Source organism: Curcuma longa, chromosome 7, assembly GCF_044706935.1.
Source record: "Curcuma longa cultivar G26 ecotype Majalengka, Jawa Barat chromosome 7, ITB_CL_G26_1.1, whole genome shotgun sequence".
In the NCBI taxonomy this organism is placed as follows: Eukaryota; Viridiplantae; Streptophyta; class Magnoliopsida; order Zingiberales; family Zingiberaceae; genus Curcuma; species Curcuma longa.
In genome coordinates this window covers 10,633,281-10,649,485 of record NC_133867.1, presented here as the reverse complement: position 1 = coordinate 10,649,485, position 16,205 = coordinate 10,633,281, and the positions used below count along the sequence as shown (strand labels likewise).

The window sequence follows — 16,205 nt, the reverse complement described above, 5'->3', positions numbered from 1 at the left end:
TCCTCTCCTCCTTCTGCCAGGCCGAAGTCTCTCGGAGGGAAGGGAGTTTAGCTAACGCTGAAGCTGGAGGGACGGAGAAGCCAGCGGCCGGAAACTCAACTGAGAAGGGGGTAGATCTGTGATCGGCGGCGGCTGTAATCGACAGGAATCGGAGAATCGACTACTGATTGGGTAAGTTTAAGCTGTAAATCTTGGATTTATTGGTTCTTGATCCTAGATCTATAGTTTAATCGAGTTTTCAGGCCTGATTTGGATCGGTGAGATCGTACTGGAGTTACATTAAGTTGCAGCAGCAAAAGTGAAGGAAGAATAGAGTTAGGGCTTGGAACCAGAGCTTGGATTGGTGGTTGCTAGTGCTAGATCGGACCGGATCTGATCTAGAGGTGAGTTTGGGTTTTTAGTCTGATTATTGCATTTGTGATGCTCGGTTATGTGAATTAAGGGTGACTACCGGTTGATAGAGGGTTAATTGTTTGGAACAGGTTTGGTAGCTTTCCTTGGGTGGCCGCAAGGCAAGAAGGAAGAAGAACAGTGGTGATTCTGTTTTGGAACAGATCATTAGACTTCCTTTGAGTTGGGATTTCGGTTGATTTGTGGCAGCAAGGAAGAAGAGGTGAGTTTTCTTTATTGGTTGGATTATTAGTGATTTACAATGGATTATTGATTCGGTCGAGAAGTGTTATGAGGTTGTTGATCGATTTGATCATGTTGGTATGGTTGATTACGTGGGTGGTAGGGATTAGCTAACTATATGTATATATATGTTCTTTGATTCAGGACATTGATCTGAGTTGATTTGTTGCGGACATTATCAGACTTGGATTATTGACGTTTATACGCAACCTATCTTGGCAGGCGGGTACCTTGACTTATCCTTATAGATAGGTCTTTACGATATGTGTAATTGCTAGCTATCAGTAATTCATGCTTCTGTTTGTATTTATTTCACTTGATACCTTGATCTGCGTTTTACATCAGTCCTTATTGCTATTTGATAGTATCGGATACTTATTCATATTGTGGATATCAGTTAATCATTTATCTTGCTATCATCTGATACCTGTGCCATGTTTGGTTATCCGATCCTTATTACTTGTTGATACCGCCGGATACATGTTCATATGCTTTAGCTTGGTTTATCTTACTCTGTATCGGTGTTTATGCTAGACGTGAGACCTTATATCATTCTGATTATTTGAGCATATGACATGGACCGGTAGTTTGATAGGTGGTGCATGGACCATACATATGGATATGTAGTTGGATATATGATGCATAGACTAGTGTCGTACATCATGCTTGCATATATTGCATACTGACGTGCGGGATTCCATTGTTGTTGAGTCCGGCGTCAGTTACATGCGGGCTACCAACCAAAGGGTGTGTGTAATTGCATGTCTTGTGATCATCTGCTCCTGCTCCTATTTTAGTTGAGTCGCTCCTATTATAGTGGTAGCACAGTTTGAGTCATCACTCGTATATGATTTACACACACACTCCACTCATGGGTTAGTGGAACCTTTAGGTTGGTGCATACTTGCCCTGACAGGAGCTCCGCTAGGCCACCCAAGATAGTAGTTTCGTAGCATGGTAGCATACAGGGATCCCTCCTCTGTCATTGTGACCAGGAGATGAGAGCTTGCTCGCCCACTTATGATTTGGGTTACCAGGATAGGTGTACACCTAGAGGACATCCTGTCCACTCGGTCACGCAGGAGCAGTGACGGCAGAGTGCACAGAAGTCACAGCCCTACCCACGCGACTTCACCACTGTGGATGAGCGATCTGACTGGCGTAGTTCCACTCTACCTCACCACTATAGGGGTGACTGATCTGACTGGCGTCAAGGGTGACCAGGACATACATTGCACCATGTGCATACTGCACTGATTGCATTTGTTTATGATTGTTGCACTCGTTTGATGCACTTGGATGACATGCATATACAGGAGACCTATGTATTGGTTTGGGACTACTTTCACTTTATCACTTGATTATCCGACTCTGGTATGTACAGATCTACTGTTGTTCAGTTTTCATATCTATTTATCTTTCAGTAGACTATACAGTATGATATTACTGATGATAGCTTTTATACACATATCTACTGAGTTTCTTTTGGAACTCACCCCGTTTTACCTGTATGCTATTTCAGGTTGATGCCGTCTGGAGAGCTGCACTGCTAGTCCTGAACCACATTGTGTTTTGGTTTATTTTCTTTACGATACCAGGGTATTTGAGACTTATTAGACTTCTTATCGTGTTTTCCCTTTTGGTATCTAGTTTTTCGCTGATTCGATATTTGTTTCCATAATCGAGTTGTCTATCGAATTTTGATGGATTCGTTATGCATGCGTGGTTGTGATACTAGACTTGGGAATGCTATTAGTGATCGTGTGGGTCACTTTATATGGATGTGTGATGTGTTGATCACTTTGTCTTTCCATTTTGTTATATATATATCCATAGCCTGTTATGGATTATTATTATGTGTATATATTCAGGGAAAGTCAATTGTTACAGGGGAGATGCTGCCGAAATTTCTCGGAAAGTCGTCCCCCGGGGCGTGACATGCTTTGCTAATCCATCTCTGTGTTTGCAGATGAGGTTTGAATTCAGATGAAGATCAGGGAGAGTCAAGGCTTGGCTTTCCATTGTAGCAGTTTGTCGAACATTGGTTTTCAGGTAAAAGACAACGGGAGACCTGAGTTGCAACAGGAGGATGAGCTCAGGGTGCTGAGGGCTCAGAGGGGCTTGGCTCAGCAACTGGAGGAGGGACCTCAGTGTGCTGGAGGGCTTGGATGGCTCAGCAACTGAAGGAGGATGACTCCAGTGTTGCAGGTGTGCTCAGGTAACCATTGAACGAGCAGAAAAGAAGAGGCTAGAAGAAGGGCATGTTGAGGAGGAGAGAAGAAGAGACAACAACAACGAAAAAAAGGCTGTTTTGTGGTGTGCTTGTTGTGACTTCTCTGCTTGCGCTCATTGCTCGTTCCTTGAGTTCTCTGCCTGAGGTGGTGCAAGGTGCTGGTGCTCTTGCCCTCGGGAAGATCTTTTGCTTCTTGGTTTTGTGATTGAGTTGAGGCAGTGCTGTAAGTTGTTATTGTTCTATTTGCCTCAACCTCCTTATAATCTTTGTGCTTAACTTCTATTCTTGAGATTGGTTGTGGAGAGGTCACTCCACCGAGAAGGAGATACTATCTAGTCGGATTCATCCGAGGTGTAATCTATCGAAGATCAAGGGATCGTCCACCTTACAGACACGCCGAGGAGTAGGGGCAAGTTATCCCTGAACCTCGTACATCCTCGTGTTAACTTTGTCTTTGGTTTCTTAGTTGTTTTTCTTCTATTTTCGCTGCGTACTAATCTTTGTAGGAGAAAAATCGATTTTCAAGGAGTGACTATTCACTCCCCCCCTCTAGCCATCTTCCGATCTCTAACAGATTGGATCTGGGCTCTCAGATGTTACTCCAGGTGCTCGAATAGTTCAAGCGCCCCTAGATGGTCCAAGCACCAAGATCAAGAAGAATCAGCCCCAATAAAGATCGAAGAGATCGTTTCGGATTCAAGCGCCCAAATAAGAATCCAAGCACCTGAAAAAGTCTTTATAAGAGCCCCAACGTGCACCCCAAGGCATAACATAAATACTCCTCATTCTTCATCCTATGGTGCTTGATGGGGTATATTTGTATGGGAATTTATTATTATTTATATACATTTTCCCTTTATTAAATGTGTCACTTACACCCATAAAATTAATAATTTATTTAACCAAACCTCTTATTATCGCCTTAATTGGTATAGGGAGGTCCGGGTCGTCTCTCTCGGACTCAATGACTGGATGTTTATTCCTAGACCGTTGATGTGAGGTTCCTATTTATTGACTTATTCATTCCTATCTACAACTCTGTTTATTCAAGAATCAAATCCTATTTCACATACACACAACAACAATATAAACGTTAGAACATGTTCATTATTCTATTCATGGCCATCACTCAATCAATCATCAAACATACAATTATTCAACCACTTATTTTATTTACAATAATGATTAACTTATTACACGAATTTTATTCCTACAAACTCAACATACAACCTACATCTTCATACACAAATTCAATGTACAACCTACTAAACAAGCTTCATACAAACACTATACATTACAACATACATCTACAATGCATACATTAAACAACATTATTCATTATACTACATAAACATACAATATATAAATCTACATCTACATTATATATCAATGCTAACATACAACATACAACATACAACAAGTTAGAATTAGTGTTAGCAATTAGGATTAAGTTACAAATTAGGGTTAGAATGAATTAGAGTTAAGGTTAAAACAGAGTTAGGTTAAAACAGTGAATCAGAAATTAGAATTAAAACATATTTACAACATTCACAATTTATATACAATGAACATGGGAGTTTTCGGTTGAATTAAACAGCAACAAATAGGAAAGTACAAGAACAGAAAAGAAAATGGAGATGATAAGGGAAACCTCCCTCTCCCAATCGGCACAGAACAAAGTATACTCAACAATCTCCGATTGAATCAACCCACGGGACCATGGAATCTTGCTGCTACAAATCGCCGCCAGCAAGACTTAGCCGGATAGACGAAGGCGTAAATCCTTCACCCGCTGTCCTAATGACCTGCTGAAATCACAGACAAACCATCAGAAACATGGAGACCATTGATCCTTACCTTGCCATCTCCGGGGACAGTGGCTTCGAAGACAACCGGTGAACCTCTGCTGCAAATCGCAGACAGAGTCCGGTGGATTCTGAGGAGGCGAAGGGGTGCTGTCGCCGGGCACCATCGACGACAGGGAAGGGAGAAGTGGCTGCCGGATCTTTTCACTCGGAGTTGCTGCCGTTGCTTAGCACCGATCGGAAGGAGGAAGGGGAAATCGCGAGGAACCACCCTATTCAAGACCGAACAGAACCAACACACCAGAAGGGGGAATCGCGCCGGTGAAGATGGATCTCGCCGGAGAAGTCACTCACGGCGAGACACAAACGGAGCAGCGCAGGCGAAAACATCCTTCTCCATCCTTCGTCCCTGCTGAAGTCACAACAAAGAGTTAGAATAAGAACAGGAAACCTTTACCTTGCTTTTCCGGTGACAATGGGGTGAACGGCGGCCGGCGACGCCTTGCTGAAGTCACAGACAAGGGTTCAGAGAATTGCTCCGCTGAAATCACAGACGAAGCTCCCTTCGGCACATCCGTGAGGAGAGGCGGGCGGCGTTCATCCTCCAGCTTCTGCCGGAGTTGATCGGAGAATAGAGGCGGTGGCGAGATGGATGGAAGCTCGCGACGGCGGGAGCTCGGTGGACACCGTCGCGAGAGAGGAGAAGAAGATATCGGGGAAAACCTAACTGGCGAGCTCCCCTGCGGTGAACCGGCTTCTGCGTTTTTCACGCTGTTCTGAACCACCGCTTGAACCGGCTGGAATTGAACCGGATTTTGAAATTGAACCGGGCTTATTTGTTTGTGGGCTTGAACAGAATGGGCTTTGGGCTGGGCTGAGCTTTGGGCTTAAACAGTACTAGGCTCAATTGATTTCAAGGATAATTTGATTTGGATTGAACTTGGATTTGGGTTGTATTGATTGACCTGGTTGAATCCTTTTGATCTGATTGAGTCAATTAAATTCCAATAAATTCCAATTCGAATGATCTTGGAACCCAAGCTCGATTTCTTGCAATTTAATCCTCCAAAATTCATTATCTTCATCCTAATTTCCTGCCAATTCAATTACCACAAATTAATATCGTTAAATACCTCAAAATAATAAGAAAAATAAAATGAAGACTACAAATAATTCAAGATAGAAAAACAAGATAAAAGCCCAATTCATGATATGAAATATAATCAATTTTAACCCAATATGATCCTAATTTACCCGGTCAAATAGGCAGTTATCAGTGCTACTGAACACAAACGAAGCTAGGCTCCTACAACCAAGAAAGTTTCAGGAGGAGTGTGCGGTACTCAAGGGCTTTCAGATCAACTACATGAAAGTTTGCTATTTATTTTAGGTCTTATTATCTTGCACTTTATCTTTGTAATTATTTGGACCGCAAGATGAGTTTCTCCACCTCCAGATAAAGGTCCGAAAAGGAGACCATTAGTAGACGAGCGTCTTTCCGTGCATAGGCCTTGGACGTACTAACCTTGGGGGTTAGAAACCAAGTAAATCTGTGAGTCCCCTGTTTCTTTATCTAATCTACTGCTAAGTTTCTATGTTAATAACAAATAAATGAACGAACAACGAAGGTGTTATTCCCCCCTCTAGCGCGCCCACCGATCCTATATGTGATGCATGTCGAGAAAATTTTTTGATAATATCTTCAATACAGTGATGAATGTTCCTAGAAGAACTAAAGATACCATAATATCACATGAGAAATTTTAAAAAATAGTTAACAGATCTGAGTTACATCAAAATAAAGCAACAAATCAATTTTCAAAGGCTTGTTATACATTCGATAGAGAAGGTAAGCAAGCTTTATGTAGTTGGTTAAAACAAATCAAATTCCATGATAGGTGATAGGCTCTCGCAAGAGTACGATTGTTGTCAAGTAATAAAAAGTTATCGAATCCACAGGGACCATGGAATTAATCACTAGACTAACATAAAAAGAGTTACGAATGAAATGGTTTTGTGTTGGGTCGAGAAAGAAGGAGAACTAAAGGACTTAATCCTTGAACAAACAGGAATCAACTATATGACAGGTATGGGAAACGATCCTAGAATTTTGGAGTCCTTGAGAGTTATGGCTGATAGTATCATGGATGATTTGCTAGTTCTCAATGTTTATATCAATGTAGGAATCCTAATTAAGTTATCCAATTAGACCTTTTTAGGCTTCATCGGAATTAAATCATGAATTTCTAATGTTATGATTACTAGTTCAAGATGACACCTAGATAGCCTGGTTCTATAGCTCTCCCGCTGTCACCGGGCACTCCGATAATACTACTGATATCCTACCCTCTGTCACCGAGTACCCAATTAAGGATCTCTTCCTAGTAAATAATAACTGTTAGTTATCCCTCATGAGAATTTATCACGGCTTAAGAATCTCCTAGGAAAGTCCAGTTAAAAAGGTTCACCTCCTGTCACAAGGCACCCCGGTCATACGATCCTAAGATTTCCTGTAAACCACAATTCACTCCCATCCATATGAAATCAAGTCTTCAAAATATCACCAAATACACACAAGACACAATTCCATATAATAAAGCATAAATATGTTATCAAAATCTACAATTGAGTAGATAATTTTAGAATATTTAATTTCTCAAAACTAATATTGGGTGAATGAGAAATTCATTAGTAAATTGACCCCAAATAAAATCCATCACTTGTTATGGATCGATGATGTGGCGCGATTTGAGAATCAAGTTGGGCTTAGAGTGGATCAATGATATGGTTTAATCTGGATCGTTGGATTAAGATGGATAAATCAGGTTCATCTAAATGAGAGAGCATAAGTGCCTCTTCAGATGACTCAATCTGAGCCATTGAATTCAAAATGGAAGACTTAGATACATCTAAATTAAGGAAGGGGCAAAGTACTCTTTAACATGGGACTCAATCTGAGTCATTAGTTTCAAAATGGATGAATTAGATAAACACAAGTGAAGGGACATTGTGTACAGTTAGGCTTAGAGTGGATCAATGACATGGTTTAATTTGGATCATTGGATTAAGATGGATAAATCAAGTTCATCTAAATGAGAGAGCATAAGTGCCTCTTCAGATGACTCAATCTGAGCCATTGAATTCAAAATGGAAGACTCAGATACATCTAAAGGAAGGGGCAAAGTACTCTTTCACATGGGGCTCAATCTGAGTCATTAGTTTCAGAATGGATGAATCAGATAAACACAAGTGAAGGGACATTGTGTTCCTTGGGAAGGGATGCAATCTAGATCATGTAATTTATGCAGGATAGATGAGATTTGATTGAACCAAGAGGTTCTTCTAACCCCTTCACAAAGTATAAATAAGGCACCCACTTTGTCATTTCAATTTTCAGAGTACAAGCATTGCAATATTGCATTCTGGAGAGTTTGACAAGCATCTTCGGTGCAGGGATCTTGCACTACAAAAATACAGATTAGCAACGAAAATTTGCGAGAAATATAATTTGGTCGTCAATTTGCAACGACATTAGTGACGAATATAGTTTAGTTGCCAATTTACTATGGATAAATTTTTATTGTCAAATGGTGACAAACTCATGAATTCAGGTTTCGTCTCCGAAATTGTCGATGAATACCTGATTTGTCACCAATTTTGGCGATGAATCCTTCGTCGCCAAATTGGCGATGAAAATAGATTTTCATCGCCAATTTGGCGACGAATTGGCAACGAATTCGTCGCCAAATACCCTAACTTAACACACCGACCCGATCCCCTTTTCTTCTTCCCCTTCGCGATTTTCCTCTTCTCCTCCCCGATTCTCTGCTCTCCTGCGCCCCTGCGACCTCGATTCCTTCCTCTCCGATCCCTCCGGCGACTGCGACGGCGACGGTGAAGCGTTAGGCGACGGTGCTCAACGGTAAAATCTATTTTTCTTGGTTATTTTTCATTCTTTCTTCCTTGGTCCGGCTGGTTTTTGTGTGGCGGGATGGTGGCCGGCCGGCGGCGGCCCGCTGGCCGGCCGGTTAGGGTTAGGGTTAATTTAGGGTTGCTGGCTCGCCGTTAGGGTTTAGGGTTAGGGTTGTTAGCCGGTCGGGTTAGGGTTGCTGGCCGGCCGAGTTAGGGTTGCCGACCGGGTTAGGGTTGCAATATTGTTTGTGTATCTTATATTAATTTCAATATATTTTAATTAATTATCTTTGTTATATAATATAAGTTTGTAATTTTGTTTGTGCAGGTCCTATTTTGAGGTGTGCTTCACGTATTTCGGCTACACTCGATTGTGTTCACCTGTTTTAGGTATAATTTTATTTATTGTTATAAGAAATTACCATGATTGATTTATCTTATGATTGTTAATGAGGTTATAGGTAGTTTTTATATGTTATAGTTTTGTTTAATAATTTAATAAATTGAAAACAGGAAAAATACAGAAAGAAAGGAGTTGGATGTATAAAAAGAACAAACCTGAACGTAAAGGTTTAACTGATGAGTATATTGTTGGAATGGAATAATTTTTGGAATTTGCTTCTACTAATGTTGAATTTATGGATGGAGATAAGATAAGATGTCCTTGTAGAAAATGTCACAATGGTAAATTTTTACAATGTGACAAAGTTCACGAACATCTTTGTAGATTTGGTTTTACCCCGAATTATTATAATTGGACATGTCATGGTGAACCATTTATACCTGACGAGAATTATGGACAAAATATACAAGTCTCAGTTAGTGGTGATCAAAGTTATTATAATCAATTCAATCCATATCAGAGGATGTAATTGATGCAGGAGGTCATAATTTATTTCCTGATCCGAGTTTTGCAAGTTCTAGTTGTCCTCCAACAGATGAACAAATATTTTCTACTTATACATCACCATTGGAGGGGGTACAAGAACAAAATGTTTATGAAAATTTAAATAATGAGGCATATCAGCAATTTCAAGAAATGTTAAGTGCTGCAGATGAACCTGTGTGGGCTGGTTGTGACACTCACACTAAATTATCTCTCACTGCAAGACTATTGAATGTTAAGGCAGAGCATAATGTGTCTGAAGATTATTTTAATGATTTTGTTCAAGTTATGGGAGAGGCACTTCCGCGTGATCACAACTTGCCTACTGATTTTTACAGTATGAAAAAACTTGTGAAAGACTTAGGTCTTCCGGTGGAAAGGATTGATGCTTGTAGAGATGGTTGTATGATATACTGGGGAGAAGATCAAGATGCAGATGTGTGCAAATTCTGTAATCAAGCTAGGTACAAGAGAATCAATAAGAGTCAACAACGACGTAAAGCATACAGTCAGCTATTTTATTTGCCTTTAACTCCTAGGTTACAAAGACTCTATGCATCAGAAGCCACTGCTGAACACATGACTTGGCATGCAAATCATCAAACAGAAGATGGTCTAATGTGTCATCCATCAGATGCAGAGGCATGGAAAAATTTTGATAGAACATATCCTGAATTTGCGAAGGAAATTCAGAATATAAGATTGGGTCTCTGTGCTGATGGATTTGCTCCATTTGGTAAATCAGGAAGAAATTATTCTTGTTGGCCAGTTATATTAACTCCGTATAATCTTCCACCTGGGATGTGTATGAAAACACCGTATATGTTTTTAACATTGGTTGTGCCTGGCCCTCAAAATCTGAAAAAGTTAATTGATGTTTATATGCAACCACTGATTGCAGAGCTGAAACAATTATGGAATGATGGTTTTCCTACATATGATATTCATACTAATCAGATGTTTGTAATGAAGGCTGCACTGCTTTGGACGATAAATGACTTTCCGGCTTATGGCATGTTATCAGGATGGAGTACCGCAGAATTTTAGGATGCCCAATATGTATGGAGAGATCAAAATCATTCAGATTGAAACATGGAAGGAAGGCGAGTTATTTTGATTGTCATAGATAATTTTTACCACCAAATCATAAATTCAGAAGGAATAAAGATGAATTCACTAAAAATAGAGTTGAAAGAACACCTCCACCATTGAGATTAACAGGTCAACAGCTTTGGTACAGAGTCCATAACTTTCCTTCTGTTATTGAAGATCCACATGGTACAACTTATGAATATGGGAGCACACATAAATGGACTAAACGGAGTATATTTTGGGATTTACCGTACTGGTACAGTCATTTGCTCCATCATAATCTAGATGTAATGCATATTGAGAAGAATATTTTTGATAATCTGATAAATACAGTCATGGATATCCCCAAAAAAATAAAAGATAATTTGAATGCAAGAAAAGATATGCGACTCATTTGTAAAAGACCCACTCTTGATGTCGATGAAAATAGTAGGGGACCAAAGCCAAAGGCAATTTATACATTAAATAGAGATCAGAGACGTATTGTTTGTGAATGGTTAAAATCTTTAAAATTTTCAGATGGTTATGTCTCTAATATTGGAAGATGTGTTGACTTGAAAGAATGCAAATTAATTGGTTTGAAAAGTCATGACTGTCATATATTCATGGAAAGACTTATTCCTATTGCATTTAAGGAACTTTTACCAAATTTTATCTGGGGTGCAATTTCGGAGTTAAGCATTTTCCTTCATGATCTTTGCTCAACAGTTTTGAGACATTCACACATGGAGACTTTAGAGAGAAATATTCCAATCATTTTGTGCAATTTAGAAAGAGTTTTTCCACCTTCATTTTTTGATTCCATGGAACATCTTTTAGTTCATTTGTCATATGAGGCCAAAGTTGGAGGTCCTGTCCATTATCGATGGATGTATCCATTTGAAAGGTACATTTTTGAATTTTGATTAATGGATAAATATTTATTTATCTTATTATATATTATATATTTATTTTATTATTATATATTTTTGATATCTAATATGATTTCTTATATGATAAACAGATTTCTATATCATTTGAAGAAAAAAGTTAAAAATAAAGCACATGTTGAAGCCTCTATTGTTAATGCATATATCGTAGAGGAAGTAACAACTTTTGCATCATATTATTTTGAGCCTCACGTTAAAAGCAAAAGGCAGAGACCAGGAAGAAATGATGAAGGTCCTATTGATCCAAATTTAAACTCATTTTCAATTTTTAACTATCTTGGTCGACCAAGTGGACAATGTAAGCAGAGATATTTAACTGGTCAAGAATGGCGTGCAGCTCAGACATATATTTTACTGAATTGTCCAGAAGTCACGCCATATTTCGAGTGAGTATATATTTTATATTTTTTAAATTTCTTATATTGTGGCTATTTTGTGTTATAATTTAATTTTTTTGAAGGATTTTTCAACACTTATATTCTGAAATGTCGGCACAAGACTTTGATCGATTTTGTGATGAAGAATTTGCACCGTGGTTCAAATCATATGTAAGTAGTCAATCTACTTGTACTATCATTTATACATATGTAAATTTTTAAACATATTTTTTTGATTTTAGGTTCATGATAATCAAGCTCACCTTGAGCAGGAATTTCTATTTCATCTTTCTTGGGGTCCAAAAGCATTGGTACGCACTTGGCCAGCATATTTCATAAATGGATATATTTTTCATACTCAAGAATATGGAATGGGAAAGAGTACAATGAATAGTGGGGTATGTGTTCAGTCATCAGATAATGATAGAGGCAGTGCAAGCAATGATTTTTATGGTTTGCTGGATGAAATTATAGAGGTAGAATACCCCAGACCAGAAATGCGAGTTATTTTATTTATGTGTCGCTGGTTTGACCCTGTCAGAGGAATGAAGGTGCATCCACACTATAATTTAGTTGAAATAAATCATAAGAGATTTTATAAAAGATATGAACCATTTGTGTTGGCACAACAAGCTATTCAGGTATTCTATGCTTCGTATCCTAGTTTGAGACGTGACAAAAATGATTGGTGGGTTGTTTGTAAAACTAAAGCACGGAAAAAAATTGAGGAACGTTGGGAAGACATTGCATATCAACAAGAGGAAGTTAGAAACACATTTGAGACTGAAGAATATATTATTTCAACATTACGAGATCCCAGCGGAATTGTAATAAATGTGGATGCAAGTGAAATTAATGATAATGAATCTGACGACGACGACGACGACGACGACGATGACGATGACGATGACGATGAACAATGAAAATGAGGACTTTGATATTATATAAAAAATGAGATCTTTTAAAAATGGTAATAAAATTTTTATGAGTAATTTAGTTTTATTCTGCATATTTATATAACTTGTTGCTTATTTAATTGTTTATATAGTGTCTTATTATTAAATATTTGTAATTAACTGTTAATGCACTGTATTTTTTCTTATAGGTTATTACAGGTGATATTATTTGCGTGTTTAGTTTTGTACCTGCTTATATCGTAGCAAATATGGGTAAGTTTTTTCATATTCCTCTTTATGTAATCAATATTTATTATTTTATCTCATAACAATTTTGGTTGACAGTTTCGAGAGGTGGTCATAGACGGAGTACTCCTGGCCAGTCTGCTTCAGCACCTGGCGGTGCAGGACCTTCCCATGCACCTGGCCAGTCTGCAGCACCTTCAGACCTTCCTGGCAGCTGCAGGACCTTGCAGGACCTTCGCATGCACCTTCGCCACCACAGTCGTCGCCTTTACAGTCTCTCCAGTCCCTTCTCCCAGACAGTCCGCTACCGAGATGCAGGATAGTCGTGAGTTTATAGTCCCTCATGGCGATTCGTAAGTATTTATAATTTTTTTGGATATTCAGATTTTATTTTATTTAGTTTATTAAATAATGTTTGTTTGAAATTTTTGTATAGATTTCAAAATTCTGTACGAGTTATTCGTGAAATTAATAAAATCATGAATAACCATTGGGGAGGGGCTTCTATGACTTACACTAGCACTCCAGCACCCACAAAAGATTTATGGTGGAATGAATTTAAGGTATATATTTCATTTAATTGATATATCAAATTAAATTGAATATATCTAATCATTTGTTATTTTTTTCCATTTTAGCGAGTATTTAATTGGGATCCATCAGAAGAAATGGAAATCAAGCAATTTTTTTTAAAAAAAATATGGGGATCATATTCGGCATGTTCTAAATCATGCCAAGACCAGAAATAAAAAACCACCGTGCATCACCGATGAAAACTGGACGAGGATCCTCGGTGTTTGGGAAACCGAGGAAAGTAAACAAAGAAGTCACCAGAACAAAGCAAATCAAACATTTAATTCTGGTGACTCATCTGCTACATATGCGGGAGGCTCCATCAACATCGAGGAACACACACGCAGATTAGTAAATTTCTTATAAACACTATGTTATTAATTAAATTTAAATTATTATACTATTTCTAACAATGTATTTTTAGGCTAAGGAGATGGGGAAGGAGCCACTTTTTATTGAGACATTTACCCGCACTTTTCAAAAAAAAGATAAGACTTGGAGCGGGGAGAGAGCTAGAGCTATGAAGGTTTGAATTTTAATATTTAACTTAATTGAATTCTAATAGTTATGTACCTTCTCTAACTTATTAAATGTATTTATATTTCAATACAGGAAAAATATGATGAGCTCGAGCTAGCACAGAGAAGTTCAAGTGCTAGTGATAATGCTGATGGATCTGAGCCCTCCGTTGGGAATGACCTGAGTATCTGGTTGGAGGCGAGTGGAGGATCCAAGGGGGGGGGGGGGGATATTGGGAATGAGTTCTCTGAGCAGAACTCATCGAGTTGCTGGCACATCTTCTTCCACCCCACCAGCAATGAGGGCACAAATAGACAGCCTAACTGAAGAAGTCTCTCATTTAAAAGGCATAATTTTGCAAAGAGATGAAGAAATGAGAGAAATGCGCAGACAACAGGATTTTATTATGCGCCATCTTCAGTTAGGCTCCGCTCCGAGTCAGCTTCCTCCTGTTTCCGGTGATGACGGTGATGACGGTGACGACGACGATTCTTCATAGCCTAGTTGTGTATCATTATAATTTTTTTCACAATTAGTATTGCTTTAATTTTTTTCTATTTGTAAATCTTTTATTTTTTATTGATTAATATTGTTATTTTATTTCAAACAGGGTTGGTGAAACCAAGGATGGCTGTGAGGTAAGTTTTTACATATTATAATTAATTTATACAAAATAATATTATAATATTTTTGTTTTCTGATGTAGGAAAAGAAAAAGAAGCTTCGATGGAGAAGAGAGTGAAGCAGAAAGTATTATCCGAGGTCGATGCCGTGGACGGTGATACTTTTTGTTTCTTGTCATTTGGAGACTTTATTATTGATGATATTTTTTTTATTATCGATGGATGTTTTGACACTTTATTGTATGTTTGGAGGATGTATTGGATAGTTTGATACTTTATTGTATCTTTGGAGATGATTGATTATGATGTTAATGTTAGGATGTTTGCTAATTAGTATTAACAATTAGTTTGCATTACAATATGTTATTTGTTTGCTAATTAGGATGTGTTTATTTGTTAATATGTGAGTGTTTGTGATATAGGATGTGATATGATGATTGGTTGTGATTTTTGTAATGTCTTATAGAATGAATTGGAGGAATTGTATGTAAACAGGATTCATATTTGGAATGAATGGATTGAATCTGTGAAAAATTTTTAGGGTTTGCGATGAAATTTACGACGAAAATAGATTCGTCGCAAATGTATCAAAATTTTACTGTGCTATCGAAATATTGGCGACGAAAATGGGTTTTCGTCGCCAATTTGGCGATGAAAAATCATTTTCGTCGCCAAATTTGGCGACGAAAACTCAAGTTTCATCGCCAATTTGGCGACGAAAATCTCATTTTCGTCGCCAAATTTGGTACGAAAATTTGGTTTGATCGTCAAATTTGGCGACGAAAATTATTTTCGTCGCCAAATTTGGCGAGAAAATTTGGTTTCGTCGCCAAATTTGGCGACGAAAAATGTTTTACTTGTCGAAACACGATTTGGCAACGAAACCTGTTTTCATCGTAAAATTTGGCGATGAAAATGGATTTTCGTCGCCAAATTTGGCAATGAAATTGGCGACAAAAATTATTTTTGTCGCCATATTTGCAACAAATTAGTAGTTTTTCATCGCAGAAGTTTGCGACGAGCTATTAACAACGAAAATTCATCGCATTTTCGTCGCAAAAATTTCGTCGTGAAAATTATTTTGCGACGAAAATATTTTTTATTTTCGTCGTAAAATTCATCAGTCGCTAAAATGGTTGTATTTTTGTAGTGTCATAAGTCTGCGTCTTACCAATGACAGCGACCAGTGGCAGTCCTCATCGCGCAGCCTTCCAGGTCCTAGAGGGTGTTCTCCTCGATGGTGTCTTCCTGTTCAGTGAGGTAGCAATCCTCCAGTGAGCGGCCCTGAGGGAAAGACGAGCCAAGCTACAAGAGGGGAGGGCAAGGGCTTCGACTTCGAGAGGCGAGAATGACCGGGGCTATCGGCTGCGTTAGCGACGACAGACAATCTCACCGATGGTGAGAGCGATAGGAGGGGAGGGGAGGGGCTTCGACTTCGAAAGGCGAGAGCAATGGGAGTTGAGAGAGAAGGGGAGGTCGGG

The 16,205-nt window shown here is 38.6% G+C and overlaps 2 pseudogenes; both read left to right on the top strand.

Annotated features, from left to right (window-relative positions):
* Positions 1-4,702: 4,702 nt before the first annotated feature.
* LOC141832620 (uncharacterized) lies at positions 4,703-12,790 on the top strand (annotated as a pseudogene).
* A 725-nt stretch (positions 12,791-13,515) lies between these two features.
* On the top strand, positions 13,516-14,600 carry LOC141832619 (uncharacterized; annotated as a pseudogene).
* Positions 14,601-16,205: the final 1,605 nt, after the last annotated feature.